We start from the raw sequence: 19,452 nt of genomic DNA, 5'->3' as shown, positions 1-19,452 counted from the left end.
GAATAAGAGAATCGACGGGTCAAACGTAGGTTAAAGTGGAAGAATCATAAGTCATATGAAAAGATGCTCCGGTGTCAAGAATCCACGGGGGTGTACCTGAATGACTAGAAGGTGGTTTCTCAGTGTCAGAAGAGTCAGTCACAGAAACCGCAGAACATGTCGGTGAAGAATCCCAAGTAGCAATCAGGCATCGCAGTTGCACAATCTCACGTGCAGATAGGGACACGACAGAGTAGGTCGAGATAGAAATATGTGCTGATGGTGAGTAGTCGCCACCACCCGTGGAAGCGGCGTGTAGAGTCGACCGAGAGTAGCAAGTTGACATAGAGCCACATGTGAAAGCCACTAGTGGAGTCGACGTAGAGCGATCACCGCCACATGTGGACACCGCGGGGGAAGTTGACGTAGAGCGGTCACCGTCGCGCGCGGAAGCCGCAGGAGGAGTCGGCGTAGAGCGGTCACCGCCGCGCATGGAAGTCACGGAAGAAGTCGACGTAGAGCGGTCACCGCAGCACACGAAAACCGCGGGAGGTGTCGGCGTAGAGCGGTCACTGCCACGCCCGGAAGCCGCGGGAGGACTTGACGTAGAGCGCCCACCACACCCAGCTGGAAAGGCTGGAGGGGACAACGTCACATGTGGACGAGCACCAAGCACCGAGAGACCACGTGTGTGCGAGACAGGATCGACATAGGGAACACCGGATGACAACGACATTTTTTTCACGAATCAAGCAGAAGCCGAGGAGAAAAACAACCCAGGCACCGATCAAGATCCAGATCAAGTTTCTCGCTGGTACTGAAGAAGCACCGATGAGTGAGATGAAGCTGAGCCGGCGGCGGCCAGAGGAGCAGCGCCGGATGGCGCCGGGCAGCGAGCGGAGATGCAATGCCGGATGGGCGCTGGGCGGCGGCCAGAGGAGCAGCGCCGGATGGGCTACGAGCGGCGGCCGGAGGAGCAACGACGGATGGCGCCGGGCGGCGACCAGAGATGCAGACCCGGATGGGCTGCGCGCGCCAGCCGAAGGAGGAGCGTCGAATGGGCGTCGGGCGGCGGTCGGGTGAGCGCCGGGCGGCGGCCTGAAATTCACGGGTGGCGGCTGTCCTCTGCCGTCACATACGCTTGCAGGTGGAAGCAGCGGAAGTGGAGCACGGCTGCACTTGCGGGTGGAGGGATCAAGCTGGAGTGCTGGACGACAGTGAAGGTGAGCCGGACGGGGCGGCCGTCAACAGGGGCAACGACGATGTGGGAAGCAGAGTGTAGCCGGAAGAAGAACACGACGACAGTGGGAGGAGGAATCAGTGCAGGAGTTGCACAGATCGATCTAAGATTGGGAAGAAAAAAACTATCGGGAGAGGAGGACGAGTTGCAGCGTCCGAGGAGAAGATCAACCTGCTCTAATACCATGTTATGAAAGCAATTTAGAGGGTGTTTGTTTCCAGAGACTTATTGGTTTAGGGACTTAAAAAAGTCCTTATAAGTCTCATCTAAACCAAATAGGAGGGACTTATAGGGACCTAAAGTGGGCATTTGGGAGTTATGAAATGAAACTCTCAAGGAGAGTCTTATAAGGACTTATAGTTGTAATATGGTCTTATAGGGACTTATAAGTCCCAGGAACAAAACAGGTAGGAACTTTTTAGGGACTTGAAACTTATAAGTTGGGACTAAAAAAAGTCCTAGGACTTATGAACCAAACAGGGCCTTAGTATATACTCCCTCCATTCCAAAATATAGTGCGCCCACGCTTTCCGAGGTCCAACTTTGACCATAAATTTAACCAACGAGACCAACTGCGGCGGGAGAAAAAAATATAAAATTGAAAACTTCTTTTGAATACGAATTCACTGATATAATTTTTGCTCCCGCCGCAATCGGTCTTGGTAGTTAAATTTGCGGTCAAAGTTGAAGCACGGGGATAGAGGAAGCACTACATTGTGGAATGGAGGGAGTATTATTCCAAGGCCAAAGCCATCATATATATAAGTACATAAGAGAGGCCGAAGGCTAAAATGCAAAAGGCCAAAGGCCAACATAAATATAACTCTAACATGCGGCAGGACAGGCCCCACGCATGTGGCGTTGAGGAGGACTGGAGGCTCACGTACGGGTGAGTGTTTAGGCGCAAGGAGGCCAAAATCGAGAGGGGCGGGAGGGTGGGCGGAAGGTGGAAGAAATCGGAAAGAAGTAATACCAAACTGTGAAGAAACGGCTTCACACACGCCATCCATTCCGCCCCGCGTGAGGAAATATGTGGCTTTTATTCTATCACATAAAATAATAATTTAAATAAAATAATGGGTTGCTTCACAACACCGTCTACTCTGCCCATGTGTGAGGAAATCACATCAAGAAAGAAGAGCTAACGGAATCGAATCATTTCAAACCATGGAGAAACCACCTGGTCTTGATTTTCTTATGCACATACATTACTCTTAGTACTCCTCCACACATCAAATAAATCGACAAACCGGACAAACAGTTGTACTAAATCAAATAATATCAAATACACAGTGTGAATAAAAAAGACCGGGCCCCTTTAATTCATAGTATTCTCAGAATGCATGACTATGAATTATACAAAATTGGAGTGCCAAAGGCATCGTCTTGTCATGGTTGACACAGTAGCAATCCCCTCGGGCGAGTTCTTGGTCTAGCTCATCTAGCGTTTTCTACCCGGTTCGGTCGGCAATCAAGCCATCTGCGACAATGATGCTCTCATCCCATGATTTGTTTTCTCATGCACGGCTCGGAGGCGGTGGTGAAGGGAGGGTTATTGCATCTAAGCCATGATGTCAGTGGTTAACTGACAATGGGAGATATATAGGGTCACGTGCGAGGAGGAGCTGACGACGGCCATCGAGACGGCAACCGGGGACAAGAAGGACTGTTTTTGCTTCATCGAGGTGGTGGCGCACAAGGACGACACCAGCAAGGAGCTCCTCGAGTGGGGATCAAGGGTCTAGTAGTAGGTCTAGATTTTGATGATTTGAGCGAGGCATTTTCTTTTCGATTTAGAGTCCAACGTACCATTTGATTTTATTACTAGCATGCTTGCATACATGCAAACTTCCCATACCACTATCTAACATGGATTTTTAAATCAACGGATTAAAAAATGCGAATTTAGAATTCATGGATTTTACAAAAATGTTTTGAATTTTATTCTTTCCATGGATTTTAGATAATGCTCACTAATTTGGAAAAAGGTTCAAAAATTCTGAATAAATCAGAGATTTTAAAAATTCACGTGAACTTTAGAAATATTGACGTATTGTTATTATTCATGAATTTGAAAAAAATGTTTCATGGATTTTAAAAATATTCATAGTTTTACGTTGAAACCGCCTGGTCTTGATTTTCTTATGCATATACATTACTGTTAGTACTCATCCACACAAGCGCGTCATCGCCTGCATCGGTGATGGCAGCTTCCAGGTGACGACGCAGGACGTGTCCACCATGCTCCGATGCGGCCACAACAGCATCATCTTCCTCATCAACAACGGCGGCTACACCATCGAGGTCGAGATCCACGACAGGCCATAACGTCATCAAGAACTGGAACTACACCGGCCTCGTCGATGCCATCCACAACGGCGAGGGAAAGCGTTGGACCGCCAAGGTGACCTGCGAGGAGGAGCTGACGGCGGCCATCGAGACGGCGACCGGGGACAAGAAGGACTGCATGTGCTTCATCGAGGTGGTGGCGCACAAGGACGACACCAGCAAGGAGCTCCTCGAGTGGGGATCCAGGGTCTCCGCCGCCAACTCCAGGCCACCCAACCCGCAGTAGACGACATGTATTAAAAAACTTTTAAACTTGTCTTTGCAAAATTTTAATCGAGCATATGAAAAATGTTAAATGTGTATAGAAAAAATATTGACCATATATTCGAAAAATATTAATCAAGCATTGGAACAAATGTTAAATGTATGTAGTTAAAGTGTTGACCATGTATTGAAAAAATGTTAAACTTGTATTTCAAAAAATTTAATCAAGGATTTGAAAAGAGAAAGTGTAAAATGTGTACATAAAAAATGTTGACCTATTCAAAAATGTTATGGGGTATTTATAAAATGTTAATCAAGCATTTAAAAAATGTTAACTTATTTGAAAAAAAATGTTGACCATGTATTCAATATATCTTAATCTTGTACTCCCTCCGTCCCAAAATTCTTGTCTTAAATTCTTCTAGATATGGATGTATCTAATACTAAAACGTGACTTGATACATCCGTATTTAGACAAATCTAAGACAAAAATTTTGAGACGGAGGGAGTACTTGAAAAATATTAAACATGTATATTAGAATAAAGTTTATTATATATATACCGAAAATGTGTATAGAAAAACAATGAGAACCGGAGATAAAACAAAATAAAATCAATGAAAAATGAGAATGTATGTAAGAATATTCTAAATAAATATATTAAAAAATATTTTAAACAAAACATTTAAAAAATGCTAAGCTCATTTCAAAAATGTTAGATGTACATAGAGAAAAGTTTTCTATACTAAAAATGTATACAAAAAATATAACATGTGTAAAAATCGATCATTTATTTAAAAAATGCTAATCCAAGCATTTGAATTTTTTGAAAAAAAATATTTAAAAAATGTTAGACAAGCATTTAGAAATTGTTAAATGTGTATACAAAAATGTTGACCATGTTAATCAAGCATATGAAAAATGTTAAATGTGTACAGAAAAAATATTGACCATATATTCAAAAAAATATTAATCAAGCATTTGAGCAAATGTTAAATGTATGTAGTTAAAGTTTTGACCATGTATTGAAAAAATGTCAAACTTGAATTTCAAAAAATTTAATCAAGTATTTGAAAAAAAGAAAGTGTAAAATGTGTACATCAAAAATGTTGACCAATTAAAAACGTTATGAGGTATTTATAAAATGTTAATCAAGCATTTAAAATTGTTAATTGTATATTTGAAAAAATGTTGAGCATGTATTCAATAAATATTAATCTTGTACTTGAAAAATATTAAACATATATATTAGAATAAAGTTTATTAGATATATATTGAAAATGTATATAGAAAAACAATGAGAACCTGAGATGAAACAAAAGAAAATCAAGGAAAACCTAACAAAAGCAAGTTAGGAGGTACCTTTTCTTTATCACTAAATTTCAGAGCCAGCAATGTACCAAAAATTTATTTCGTGTCACAAGATGAACCTAAAGAACTCACCAGGAAAATACTCAAATTAATAGATCAAGTGAATCAAGGAGAACATCATGTAGAATAGCAGTCCAACAAATCCAAAGCAATTCAAGTATATATGTAATAAAGAGATGAAAGAAGCTAGTGAAAAACGAAAAAAGAAACAAGGAAAACCTAACAAAATAGAAAAAAACAGTACAATAGAGAAAATAAACGAAGAAAAACGGTGAGAAAAAAAAACCCAGTGAAAATCCAACGGTTTTTTCTTTAAAGAAGGTCGTGACCATTGGCTAGCAGTGCAACGCTACAACTAGGACATCTTGGGATTGATTCATGTGTGACCCTTTTTCTGTGTATTTATTTTAGTGTGAATGGACCGGCCCAAAACTATAGACGTGCTTTAGGTGAGACCGAAGGAAGACTCACTATAAGCGAGATATAGCGCCTGCAATGTAAGTGAGGGCGCACAAAGGCAGAGGAAAGAGAAGGAAAACAGTCTCTCTCGCCTAGGTGGTTGGACTGCAGGCCCATGAGAATGGAAGGGAAGCAGGAAAAAAAGAAACATAAGTGGTTGGGCTGCGGCCTGGAAAAGAATTAAGAAACAAAGAAAATTGTAAAACCAAACTCCTCACAACCCCAACAAAATCTCAAAAATCAAACGCGCCAATGCCCATGGCCCTATTGCTGTCGTGGCCAGGACGCTCGATGCAGCCTACTATGATCGTGGCTACGACGCTCGCCACACTTAATCCCAAGCACACTACGGCCCTTCCCGTCGCGACAACTCCAACATCTTGGGAACCCTACCCTGACACCGCAAATCACCACCGCGATGGCTGCAATTGTGACGCCGTGTCGACAAACCTTCGGCTGTCGACAAAAAATGTCCTTGCCGCCATGTCAACCGCTCAACATCCATCGAACCCCATGGCGAAATGAACCCTACAGAAAATAAAGCATTGGTGGCGGAGTAGTGTACGCCTTAGCCCAATGCTGGAGCCGATGAAGAACTTGACTCCGAGCGGTCGAAGACGCTCGAATCGCCAGTGGAGACAAAAAAATCATACTGAATCACTTGCGGGGCGGAGTGCGAGATGGGGTAGAAAAAGATGGGGGACTGGCGTTAGTGGAGCAAGGAAGGGGGGTATAGGGAACGTTCGCTCAGCCGACAGTTAGCGCAAATAATTTCTTCGCCTCATATGGCGATCCTCGAACCAAGATCCGTGCGATACATCCGAGGGCGCAGAGCGCGTTCACACAAGATCAGTACAGAATTGACGTTGGTTCTAAGTGTTCAGGACATTACTTGCTCAACTTGCCTAGCAGTGCCCAGTTGCTTGGGACAAACAACTGGCGTTTTTACTTTATAATATATATTAGCAGAAAAAAGAACATCCACACTGACAAGATTTAAAACCAGTAGGATTAATTGAGGAGACGTTCTTACTTGACAATATATATTAGCAGAAAAAACGAACATCCACAGACAAGATTTAAAACCAGTAGGATTAATTTAGGAGACGCGACAAATTCTATGGTCGGAAAATTTGTATACGGCCAAACAGATAGCACTACATTTTATTTTCTAGGGAAGCCATACACCACCCAGAACAATCGAACATTCGCTTCCCTTTGATATTATCGTAAGTAAACACTAACCTCATATTATTCGCAAAAAAAAACAGCAGCCTCGTACAGCTTGAGAAAGGAATCACGAAGTTCCTGGCATGCCTATATTTTTCATAGCAAGGAAGGATGCATTTCAAAGCTTCATCACATGGTATCACATTATGTGAAGATCCACTATTTCAATCAGGACAGTAACCACAAACAAGGTAATGCAAACAATACAATGAAGGTAATGCAAACAATACAAATAAGGTAATTCCAGCTCCCTCCACATTTTCACATCCGGGCTTGGGACCGGCAAAAGCAGTGTTGAACCACAACAATACAAAACACAAATTATACAACAACATCAATCATTCAAGCAAAGCATATAGGACACACAATCAAGCAAATGCTATATCAATGCAGCTCCCTCCACATTTTCACATCCGGGCTTGGGACCGGCAAAGGCAGTGTTAAACCACAACAAACAAAACAAACAACACCAATCATTCAAGCAAAGCATTCAGATCACACCATCAAGCAAATCATACAGCACACACCATCAAGCAAATGCAATATTAATTCAAACACACACACGGAGTCAGTCACACACAGATTCAGTCGCACACACATAGTAACAATCACACAGAGTCAGTCACACATACAGTCATAGTCACACACAGTCAGTCACACACAAGAGGGTCACAAACAGAAAGCTAATACTACAAGCAAGACCATAATATAAGTTGTTTGGCATGCAGTACCTTCCAGGAATAACTTTTGCCATTTCTGCTTATTTATTCCCATATACCTGATGGCATTAATCAGTGCATGTTCCTCCTCAGTAGTCCAAGCATCATTCCATATGTTTGGATTCAGATGCACCTAAGATGTTTTGAATGAATTCAAAAATCAGCTTCATATTAACAACTAAGATGTTTTGAATGAATTCAAAAATCAGCTTCATATTAACAACTGCAGCACCTAGACCAAATGTGTTTCCCCATATAGCAGCCACAACTTGATTGAAGAATAGAGCAACTGTCTGTAGAAAGAAGAACAAAATAGTTAGCACAGACTGCGAATTGAAAAAGAGACGCCAAGAAATAACAAGTTACTCAAGGCAATTACCTGTTCATTAGCGATCGGAGGAAGTCCACCAAAGTAAACACGCCGAGAATGCCGAGTAACCTAAGAAAAGAGTAGTCAGACATATGCATCACAGAACAAGAAAAATCTCAAGCACAAAACAAAAAATTGAGCATACCTACTGTGCCATGGCAGTGGCTGCATAGCAAGTAGATCGATGCAAAGGAAAGAAAAATTAGAAAGTAATAACAAAACATTGAATAATAAAGAGGCATAATAGATCACAGGTGGGTTCATTCTGCCATCACCAAATAAACTGCAAATCAGAGTGAATCTGGTCGCGTTGTGATGACAGAATGGACTATCCATGATTTGAGTACTAGCTACACTAAATCATAAAAGGAGCACCTGTCCTAGAGCAGATAAATTGAACATGTTCGGGAGCACGTTCAGAAACATCCTCGGATCAATAGCAGGAAGTTCTGGTAGCTGACCTGCAATTCATCAATAGAGAATTGTTACCAGTGTGTTTAGCTTGCACATAGGGGGAAAATGCATTTCAGCAAACCATATAAAAATAAAACAATCAAAAGAAATACCTTGCAATGTGACCATTTTGCTAGTCCATACTTGTTTACAAGGTCAATAATTTTGTCATCTTCCTATAGAAAAAATATCATAAATATAACTATAAAATGTGCAAAATCTTTTTTTTCTCGAGCAAAGTCAGGAGTGCAATGAAAAACCTCTTGAGCCCAAGGAAATTTGATGAGTTCAGTGTTAAAGAACCTTCTACCATGGATGTAAACATTGCACCTCTGTCCTATCCGGAAATAATTCAGCTGCGTAGGTAGATACTAACACAATATGTGAGCTCACCACACTTTCATATATAGAACAACGTCCAAAGAAGCATGGTATTACTATATAACTAGCTAAAATGTGGGATATGCATAAATATTGTGTACAAACTTGAAGGGAGTTAAATTCGAGAGGGGTTACCATACAAACACAAACCAGGTTGATGAGTGATCCACGGCTTCAGTTCAAACACAAGAAGCACACCATCAGAACCATATAACAAATCAAATTAGCCATCATGAAAACCTCCATCCACCCTGGATTCTACATATACATCATTCTGAGCACAAACATCATACTTGTGGCAGGAAAATATACAGCAATGCATTGAAGAGTGTCCAAAGGGCAATGATACTACCAACTACAGAGGTATGTAGGTCATAAAATTACATGCCCATGACCTTATAGAAATTTCCATGCATTATCAGGTGCCAATATGTAGTTATGGAGCGCTTGCACAATGACATACAGTCACAATCAACACACACACACTGTCACATCAATACACAGTCACAGTCATAAAATGACACATAGACACAGTCAACACACACACAATGGAGCGCTTGCACACAAGAAACAGACAAAGAAACACACGGTCACAATCAACACACACACACACACAGGGTCACATCAATACACATCAGAGTCATAAAATGACACACAGACACTGTCAACACACACACACAATGGAGTGCTTGCACACAAGAAACAGACAAAGAAACACACACAATCAGTCACACACACAAACAGTCAATCACACACAGTCACACAGACACAATGGAGTGCTTGCACACAAGAAACAGACATAGATAGGAAGAAACTAATCAAAGACATGAGAAAAAGTAAACTCTTTGTTCAAGCTTCCTGTTCAAAACCTTCAACTCTGCATTATTTTAGTTCTTCAATTCCAAACCTCTCTCTGCACTACCGAACTACAAGCCAGGAGGCCACTACTGTTATATAAACAAAGACAAGTGTAAGAGAGCCAGAGAACAAATTAGGAGGTACCTTTTCTTTGTCACCAAATTTCAGAGTCTGCATGTACCAAAATTGTATTTCGTGTCATAAGATGAACCTAAAGAACTCACCAGGAAAATACTCAAATTAATAGATCAAGTGAATCATGGAGAACATCATGTAGAATAGCAGTCCAACAAATCCAAAGCAATTCAAGTATATATGTAGATAATCAGAGCTCATATACATGCAAACCTTTCCCTCCCATAAGGTGATAAATCTGCAAGCTGAAGATCAAAATTCGATTACCTTAGTTGGTAAAACAGAAAGCGATAGGAACCCTGAGCAGTCCTTGGCATACTATCAGAATTATCGGTCCTAGAAAGAGCAACATACTATCAACATGAATACATAATATTGTGAAGTGAACAAGGAAAACATGGCTAAATAAGCGTTTTGGGACTACAAACATTAGCATCACAAAATGTAGAAAACATAAATATACCTGCGCTGTAAGCGAACCCCACCCATCAGTGTCCTTAGCAACACAAGGAAGAGCAAATGTGACATTTGTCTAATATCCTACCTGAAATACTTAGAAAAGCATTATTCCAGTGAATGGACAGCAGTAATACAAAAAAAGAATATGATATCCACATAAGACATAATGAAACACAAATATCACAACAATGTATTGTCAAACACCACGGTATACATGATTATTATGATAAGAAAAAAAGGAACAAAAACAGGGAAAAGGATGCTGTGATGAGTGAGATATATAAGATAGGCATGAGATGCATTGGATGACAAATCGGCCACACAAAGGACTGGAAGCCAAGCAAGTGAGTGTTACAAGAGTCAAACTTTTCTTCTTAGCCTATCATCATCTATCAGCAGGAGAGAAGCCTGACCAGCGCACATCTCTGGATCCCTGCCTACTCGAAATGGCCTAAATGGTTTGCATCCCTGAACACATCCCCATATATGGGGAGACGCCATTGGAACACAAGCAAAGCATGAATAAGAAACCAATTGGACAGACCATATAAGCAGTAACACAATCAGAATCACCCCATCCAAGCAGTCAAACACAGTCACACACAGATAATGGAGCACTTGCACACATGAAACAGACAAAGAAACATACATAGATAGGGGCACATCACACACACAGTCAGACACACATAATGGATCGCTTGCACACAAGAAACACACAATCAGAATCACCCCATCCAAGCAGTCAAACACAGTCACACACAGATAATGGAGCACTTGCACACATGAAACAGACAAAGAAACATACATAGATAGGGGCACATCACACACACAGTCAGACACACATAATGGATTGCTTGCACACAAGTAACACACAAAGAAACAGACATAGATAAGGGTACAAACAGAGCTAATACATGCAAGGCCGAAGTAAACTCAGAAAGCTATAAAGAAGTTCCAGAAACTGAATGAGTAAACTGATTTCTTTAGAGGGGTGAGGGTAATTCAGATCTTCATTCCTGAAAACAGGAAGCTAGTTAGATCATCATCACTACACGCAAGTTTGTAGGCACAGAGACGCATGCTTATTCTTGTCACAAAGTCTAGGCAAAGCAAGAAAAACATTATTTCAGTGACTGGACAACAGTAATTGATATCATATCTCATGCATAATTGAGTCAGTGAACCTCAAAAGGGAACAAAGAACAATAGAAATGTACTGTCAAACACCACGGTAAATGATTATGATAATAAAAATTGACAGCGTGAATGTTCATGCACACGCAAAAGAAATACGACTTACGAACAAAACCTACTTGCGTTGAACATGAATTAAATTAAAAAATTAGCTGATTTACACTATATTAGGTCACAACCAGGTTATAAACAAACATAGCATAAAGTCTATATGCAATCCAAATCCTAATCACGCCCAGGTTTCCGAAGTGCATGACTTACATAGCGACAAATACAGAAGTCGGCATTCTTGATATTTTAACCAGTGAGTACAAAATTACAAACATAGCATAAAGTCTATATGCAATCCAAATCCTAATCACGCCCAGGTTTCCGAAGTGCATGACTTACATAGCGACAAATACAGAAGTCATCATTCTTGATATTTTAACCAGTGAGTACAAAATTTTCTCCATAGAATTTAACAGGACAAGCAAAAGGGACATGACAAAAGTGAGCAGCATTGATAAAAAACATGTGATAAACGTGCTTTCACAGATAAATAAACTCTGGAGTTATGCTCATAGGAGAATCATATGCCATGACAGGTGTGCAATGACAAAATTCTAGAGTTATGCTATGCAATCTAGAACAAAGTCTAAGGCACCTCATCTAGTACTCCTATATGAAAATGTAAATAGCAACACAAGGAAGAAAAGCAGGAAACCTTGTCAAACAGTAGCAACAGCAGGTGTTCAATTAGTCAATCAGCAAGCCACATGATTTGCACTCTTTTAAAAATTTCTACTCTGCCTGCTCGAAATGGCACCCACGGCCTACATGGTTTGCACCCCTGAACACACATGAGCATATATGGGAACATAAACAGAGCATGATAGGAAGTAACCAACCAATTGAATTGAAAAGAACAGAAATTAACACCCATCAGAACAAAATCACCCCTGCATCTAGCCTGACGAAAGTGAAACAAGCTAGCTGGTACAGTCAGAATCGACATAGGAACCAGAGTATCTAGGCTAACACGAACAAGCTAGCCGTTTGAGATCAGACAACAACCGACGAACAACGCAGGAGCCTAGGAACCGATCTGAACTAGCAAGAGAAACTGACAACTGCTCTCCGTCTCTCCATCTCCGTAGGGGCCGGAACCCAATTTCGAAACCAAGACCCGATCGTTCCTGCAAACACGAACACGAAACGCGAGATCCAGAGTGTCTCTCAGATAACAGAAGCGCACACGCAGAAATTTCCCAATCGCAAACCAGACGGGAGACCCTCGACGAGACGGACCAAGAACACGTGGGCTCATCAGGGCAGCAGCGAGGACGAGCAAAAACGAAAACGGACGACGGCGAGGACGAGCAGAACCAAAGCAGAAGCGACTCTAAACCGACGGCGGCGGGGACGAGCAAAATCAACTCGGGAGTCGGGAGCGTTTCTAAACCGATGAACTGAGGACGAGAAAAATCAAATCGGGCGCGGTCCTAAACGGACGAGGCGAGATGGAGCAAAATCAATCAGGCGGCAGCGGCGACGGCGAGGATGAGCAGAACAAATCCGGACCCGATTCTAGATGGGTAAATCGACCGGGGAGGACGAGCAAGATGAAATCCGGCTCGAGGAGGACATACGCACGGCCTGAACGAAGGGTGGAGGAGCAGCGGAGCGGCCGGAGCGCGGCGGGGAGGTCAGAGGAGAGAGGCGCCGCCCGTACGAAGAGGAGGGGGCGCGGACCGGGCAGAGCGCGGCGAGGAGGCGAGAGGCGCGGCGTGGAGGAGGAGGAGGGGAGCGGAGCGGCCAAAGGGCGCGCCTTTATAGCCGGGGCAGAGGCGGTGGCGGCAACCGGAGCCTTGTGCTTGGCCGAGGTGCGCGTGGCGTGGCGGCGAAAATAAAAGGAAAGTGGAGCTGGTGATGGATGGAAGGATCCGGAGTGCGGTGCTTCCGTCTCGAATTGGGGGCGGACAGGGGAATTTCTTACCGTTGCGATGCCGTGTCTTGGAATGTTTTTTTTGTATTCTCAAAAAGAAAATGTTTCTTCAGTACAGGTCATGGCATACCATATGCCATATTAGGCCATCTCAACCGGGCTGACCATGAAATGGATATGTATCTATCCTCATCCGTTGACATGGATGTGGAGCCAGTCGTCCAACCATACCCGCGTACAATTCAACCATATTTAAAAAACCTGGATGAAATACATGCAAATTAAACGATTTTCATCTAAATTGAACCGATTTTTTTAGACATTTTTGGCATATTTTTCATTAAATAAAACTGAGCAGACATAAATTAAGTCTAAATCTGAGGTGGCGCTCGTCCTCGCGAGTCCTTATTCTTACCTTCCGTGCCCATGACGGGCGGCCGTGTCCATGTCCGACGGCCAGCTGAGCCACACGGAGTGGAAGTGCGGCCGCCGATGAGCAAGAGTAGAACATGGGACACGGATCGGCTCATGGGACTCGAGGCCTCGCCGCCTCCCACACCCTACTGCTCCTCGTCGGAGTCTACAGCCTGTCCGTCACCGGTTCATGTGAAATCGATGATGGACATGGACGGACATGCCTCATCGTAAAAACGGCACCCTTGAAACTTCATTGGCGGCGGGAAGGGTGGGCAGTTGTTGACATTCTCGTCCGCGATCACCTGCGCCGCCTCCACATCCGACTGTGTCGGGGCCACATTGCAGGCAGCGCGAACGCACGCGGCCTTGTACAACACCCTTTGCTAGGTGATGAAGTTGGGGTTCTCCACGACCTTGGCCGCCTCAGCCTCCTCGCTCACGAGTTGTTCGTAGATTTGGCCTTCCGTCAGTCGATGCTTCTTGAGGAGGGAGAAGTTGTACCCTCTTCCTCCTGCGCTTGTCGGAACCTTGACATCGACTGTGGTGCCGGCTGCTGCTCCACCATGGCATCCTTGAAGTGCGCATGCGCATGTTCCATGGTTAAGCCGGCATGGAACAAGGCAGGCAGGGGCGTCAACTTGTCGTCGGAGGTTGTCTTCATCTCGGATCATCATCGGAGACCTCCAAGGAGGAGGCCGACAGGCCGACCTCTATTCGCCTCACACGACAACCCTGCTAGCCGGCCGCAAGGGGTGGCCAGCTCATGCTTATGCTCTATTGAGAGGCTCTCCAACAATGCACTAGAACTCACAGTCATGGCAGACATGGTCCATGGAGAAGGATGTGAAGCGGACGTGGCGTGGTGTGGTTTGTGCCGAGTGACCTGGTGTAAATAGCAGACGCTGGCCAGGCCAAGCGGCAACGTGTGTCAATGCGGGCACCGGAGTTGGTTTCTCAGCCGGTGTGCCTATATAATGACGGTAGGCAAACGGGCGGTAAAATGCTTCAAGTGGTAGATATCCATCATGTCCCGACCAGTAATGTCTCTACGACATTAAACAGGTGCAGACATTGGATGCGGCGCAAGCGGTGCTCTCGACCGCCGTGTCGTTTCAATGTCGACACAAATTAGAGGTCGCTCTCGCTCTAGTCCGGCATGAATGCAGCGCTCGTGCTCTGGAACGTCTTGAGCAATGGCAACCTCTTCACGCGGGAGAGATTTTTGGGTCGATCTAGGGTCTCCTTGAAGGAAATATGTCCTAGAGGTAATAATAAAGTTGTTATTTATATTTCCTTATATCATGATAAATGTTTATTATTCATGCTAGAATTGTATTAGCCGGAAACTTAGTGCATGTGTGAATTGATGACCCACAAGTATAGGGGATCAATTGTAGCTCTTTTTGATAAGTAAGAGTGTCGAACCCAATGAGGAGCAGAAGGAAATGACAAGTAGTTTCCGGTAAGGTTTTGTCTGTAAGTGCTGAAATTGTAAGTAGCGAGTAGTTTGATAGTAAGATAATTTGTAACGAGCAAGTAACGATAATAGTAACAAAAGTGCAGCAAAGTAGCCCAATCCTTTTGAGGCAAAGGACAGAACAAAAAGGTCTCTTATGATAAGCAAAGCGTTTTTGAGGGTACACGGGAATTTCATCTAGTCACTTTCATCATGTTGGCTTGATTTGTGTTCATTACTTTGATAATTTGATATGTAGGTGGACTGGTGCTTAGGTGTTGTTCTTACTTGAACAAACCTCCTACTTATGATTAACCCTCCCGCAAGCATCCGCAACTATGAGAAAAGTATTAAGAACAAATTCTAACCATAGCATTAAACTTCTGGATCCAATCGGTCCCTTACGAAATAGCGCATAAACTGGGGTTTAACCTTCTGTCACTCTCGCAACCCACCACCTATTTGCTACTCCAAAATGCATTCCCTTAGGCCCAAATATGGTTAAGTGTCATGTAGTCGACGTTCACATGACACCACTAAGGGAATAACAACATACATACTATCAAAGTATCGAACACATATCAAGTTCACATGATTACTTGCAACATGATTTCTCCTGTGACCTCAAGAACAAAAGTAACTACTCACAAATGATAAACATGTTCATGATCAGAGGAGTATTAAATAGCATAATGGATCTGAACATATAATCTTCCACCAAATAAACCATATAGTAATCAACTACAAGATGTAATCAACACTATTATTCACCCACAAGTACCAATCTATAGTTTCGGCAACAAGATTGAACACAAGAGATGAACTAGGGTTTGAGAGGAGATGGTGTTGTTGAAGATGTTGATGGAGATTGCCCTCCGCAAGATGGGAGAGTTGTTGGTGATGATGATGACGATGATTTCCCCCTCCGAGAGGGAAGTTCCCCCAGCGGAATCGCTCCGCCGGAGGGCAAAAGTGTTCCTGCCCAAGCTCCGCCTCGAGGAGGCGGCACTTCATCCTGAAAGTCCTCCTCTTATTTTTTCTAGGTCAAAATGACTTATATACCAGAGATGGGCACCGGAGGTGGGCCGAGGAGGCCACAACCCACCAGGGCGCACCTGGGGGGCCTGGCGCGCCCAGGTGGGTTGTGCCCACCTAGTGGCCCCCTCTGGTGTTTACTGGCTCCAGTATTTCTCAAATAATCCATAAAAAATCTCCATAAAGTTTCAGCTCATTTGGAGTTGTGCAGAATAGGTGGCCTGATGTAGCTTTTCCAGGTCCAGATTTCCAGCTGCCGAAATTCTCCCTCTTGGTGTGTTCCTTGCAAATTATGAGAGAAAAGGCATTAGAATTACTCCAAAAACATTATTATGGTTAAAAACATTATAAATAATAGTAAGAAAACATGATGCAAAATGGATGTATCAACTCCCCCAAGCTTAGACCTCACTTGTTCTCAAGCGAAAACCGAAATCAAAAAACATGTCCACATGCTTTGAGAGAGAGGTGTCGATAAAAACAAAATACGGACATAGAGCATCATGTTGATTATTATAATAGCAACAAAATTAAGCATAGGACTTTTATCATAGAACTTTTATCATATACTTCTCATGAATAAGTAATAGTTCATCACACAATCGAAGTATAAAGAAAAAACTCTATTAGAAACCAACAAACTATGTTCTCAGTCAACTTTGCAACTACAATTGATCATCTTTTCAGGAAGGGTCACGTGTTGGAGCCTTTAGGCAAGTCAACATACTCAACCATCATATAGTCTTCTATGATTGCTAACACTCACCTCGTACCCATGAGCAAAACGTTTCAACCGGACACATAGAAAGATAGGGGCTTATAGTTTCGCCTCCCAACATACTCACCTCAAGGGTGATGTCAACAATAATAATTCATGCTATCTATATTCAACTAGACATATGTGCCTAGATCTTTAAACACCACATGATGCTTGCCAAAGGAGAAAAATAAAAGGAATAAAGATAAAAACTTTGACTCTTTGCATAACAGTAAAAAATAGGTCCTTCGTAGAGGGAAGCAGAGGTTGCCATGCACTAATTTGTTTATATGCTCAATACCTTAGTGCAAGAGAACGTCACATTGTATTTTGCCCCTTAAGATGACAACCTTTATTATGCAGTCTATCGCTTTTATTCTTTGTCATCCAAGTTCGTACAACGCTCAATTTTCTCTTACACTAAATGATCTCACACTTTTAGAAGCAATTTTTATTGCCTTTTTGCACCAATGACAACTTACTTGAGGGATCTTGCTCAATCCCTAGGTAGGTATGGTGGACACTTGAAAAAGATTTGGTTGAAGTGTTTTTGGATGCACAAGTAGTATCTCTACTTAGTACGGAATTTTTGGCTAGCAAAGATAGGGGGCAAGCATCACATGTTAAAGGATCTGTGACAATATGACTTCTATGTGAAGATATATAAACAAACATAAACCATTAAGTTGTCTTCCTTGTCCAACGTCAACAATTTTGACATATAATATTTTGATGAGGGATCACAATCACAAAAGATTTCTAGGATAGTGTATCCTATGTGAATCTTCTCTTCCCTTATTAATTCTTTCATGAGTTGCATCATTGACTAATGCTATGTTTTTCAATCTCTAATAAAATTTTCTACTTATACTTTCCTTATGTAGTGCCATCACCTACCATAGGATTAGTATATAATCTTATTGATTTATTTCCTTTCTTCATTCATTTCCTTTCTATTTTTCTTTCTTTATTTCTTTTCTTTATTTGCATCATGAAAGTAAAGAAAGAAAAAACTCAAACTAACTCTATTATATAACTTGCACACGATTACAAGGATCGAACTAAACTTTATTTCATCTAAAAGCAAATGATCGAACTAAAGTAAGTAAAAGAAAAAAGTAGTGGGGTGATACGATACCGGGGCACCTCACCCAAGCTTGGTGGAAGCCAAGGGGAGTGCCCATACCCGATACTCAATTCTCCTTTGGTGGTGAAGAAGATGATGGTGGTGATGAAGCGATCCTATCTTTAAGGATTAGAAGGTTCTCCAATCGACGGATGACGCTCCCAAGGTGGGAGATGTGCTCTTGATGCAAGGAGATACTTATTTTGTATGCGAACTATTTCAATGATGCGAAAGGCTTCAATCTCAGCATGTGTAAGAAGAGTAAGGTAAGGTTTAAGGATATCTTCCTCCTCCTTGTCAGCTCGCAGTGCTTGTTCGAAGACCAGAGGCTGGTCTACGGTAACCTCCTTGCTCTCATCTCCTCCGATAGCTCCCGCAGGCTCTTCTCTCTTCAGCTCGATCTTCATCAACCAAGCATCCTCTTCCACGTGGTTGGAGGAAGAAGTAGACATGATGGCTGGCCCAACATATCTGACAGAAAACAGCAAGAAAAGAGAACAGAGGATTTCTCCGTGATACGGTGATCAGCAGGTTAGGGAAGTATATATAGATTTTTTTTATCTTGGAGGACAAGTATATGGTAGAAAAATGAAGTACGGAAGGTGTCCCAGGTGGGCACAACCCACCTGGGCGAGCCAGGCCTGGCGTGCCCTGGTGTGTTGTGCCCACCAGGGGACACTTCCTGAAAGTTTCTTTATTTCCAAAATTTTAAAATATCCGAAAACTGATAAAAAAATATTTTTGCGGATTTTTCAGAGTCCGTTTACTTACCGTGTCACGTATCTCTTTATTTTCACGATTCTAGAGTGTTCCAGAAGGACTCTTTTATGTGTTCTTCCGGTGTCAAAGTTTGGATACTATTACTTTCAACATTGATAGGCGTGACCAGCACCGACTTCATCGCAGATGAGTGTGACTGATGTCTACTACACAACCTTCTTCTTGTAGACATTGTTGGGCCTCCAAGTGTAGAGGTTTGTAGGACAATGGCAAATTTCCCTCAAGTGGATGACCTAAGGTTTATCAATCCGTGGGAGGCGTAGGATGAAGATGGTCTCTCTCAAACAATCCTGCAACCAAATAACAAAGAGTCTCTTGTGTCCCCAACACACCCAATACAATGGTAAATTGTATAGGTGCACTAGTTCGGCGAAGAGATGGTGATACAAGTGCAATATGGATAGTAGATAATGGTTTTGTAATCTGAAAATATAAAAACAGCAAGGTAACTAATGATAAAAGTGAGCGTAAACGGTATTGCAATGCTAGGAAACAAGGCCTAGGGTTCATACTTTCACTAGTGCAAGTTCTCTCAACAATAATAACATAATTGG

The 19,452-nt window shown here is 42.6% G+C and overlaps 1 pseudogene; it reads left to right on the top strand.

The window, feature by feature from the left end:
• Positions 1–810: 810 nt before the first annotated feature.
• Positions 811–3,794, top strand: LOC119357565 (annotated as a pseudogene).
• Positions 3,795–19,452: the final 15,658 nt, after the last annotated feature.

This window comes from Triticum dicoccoides, chromosome 2A, assembly GCF_002162155.2.
Source record: "Triticum dicoccoides isolate Atlit2015 ecotype Zavitan chromosome 2A, WEW_v2.0, whole genome shotgun sequence".
In the NCBI taxonomy this organism is placed as follows: Eukaryota; Viridiplantae; Streptophyta; class Magnoliopsida; order Poales; family Poaceae; genus Triticum; species Triticum dicoccoides.
The sequence above is the reverse complement of the archived record's forward strand: the minus strand, read 5'-3'. Positions and strand labels throughout refer to the sequence as shown.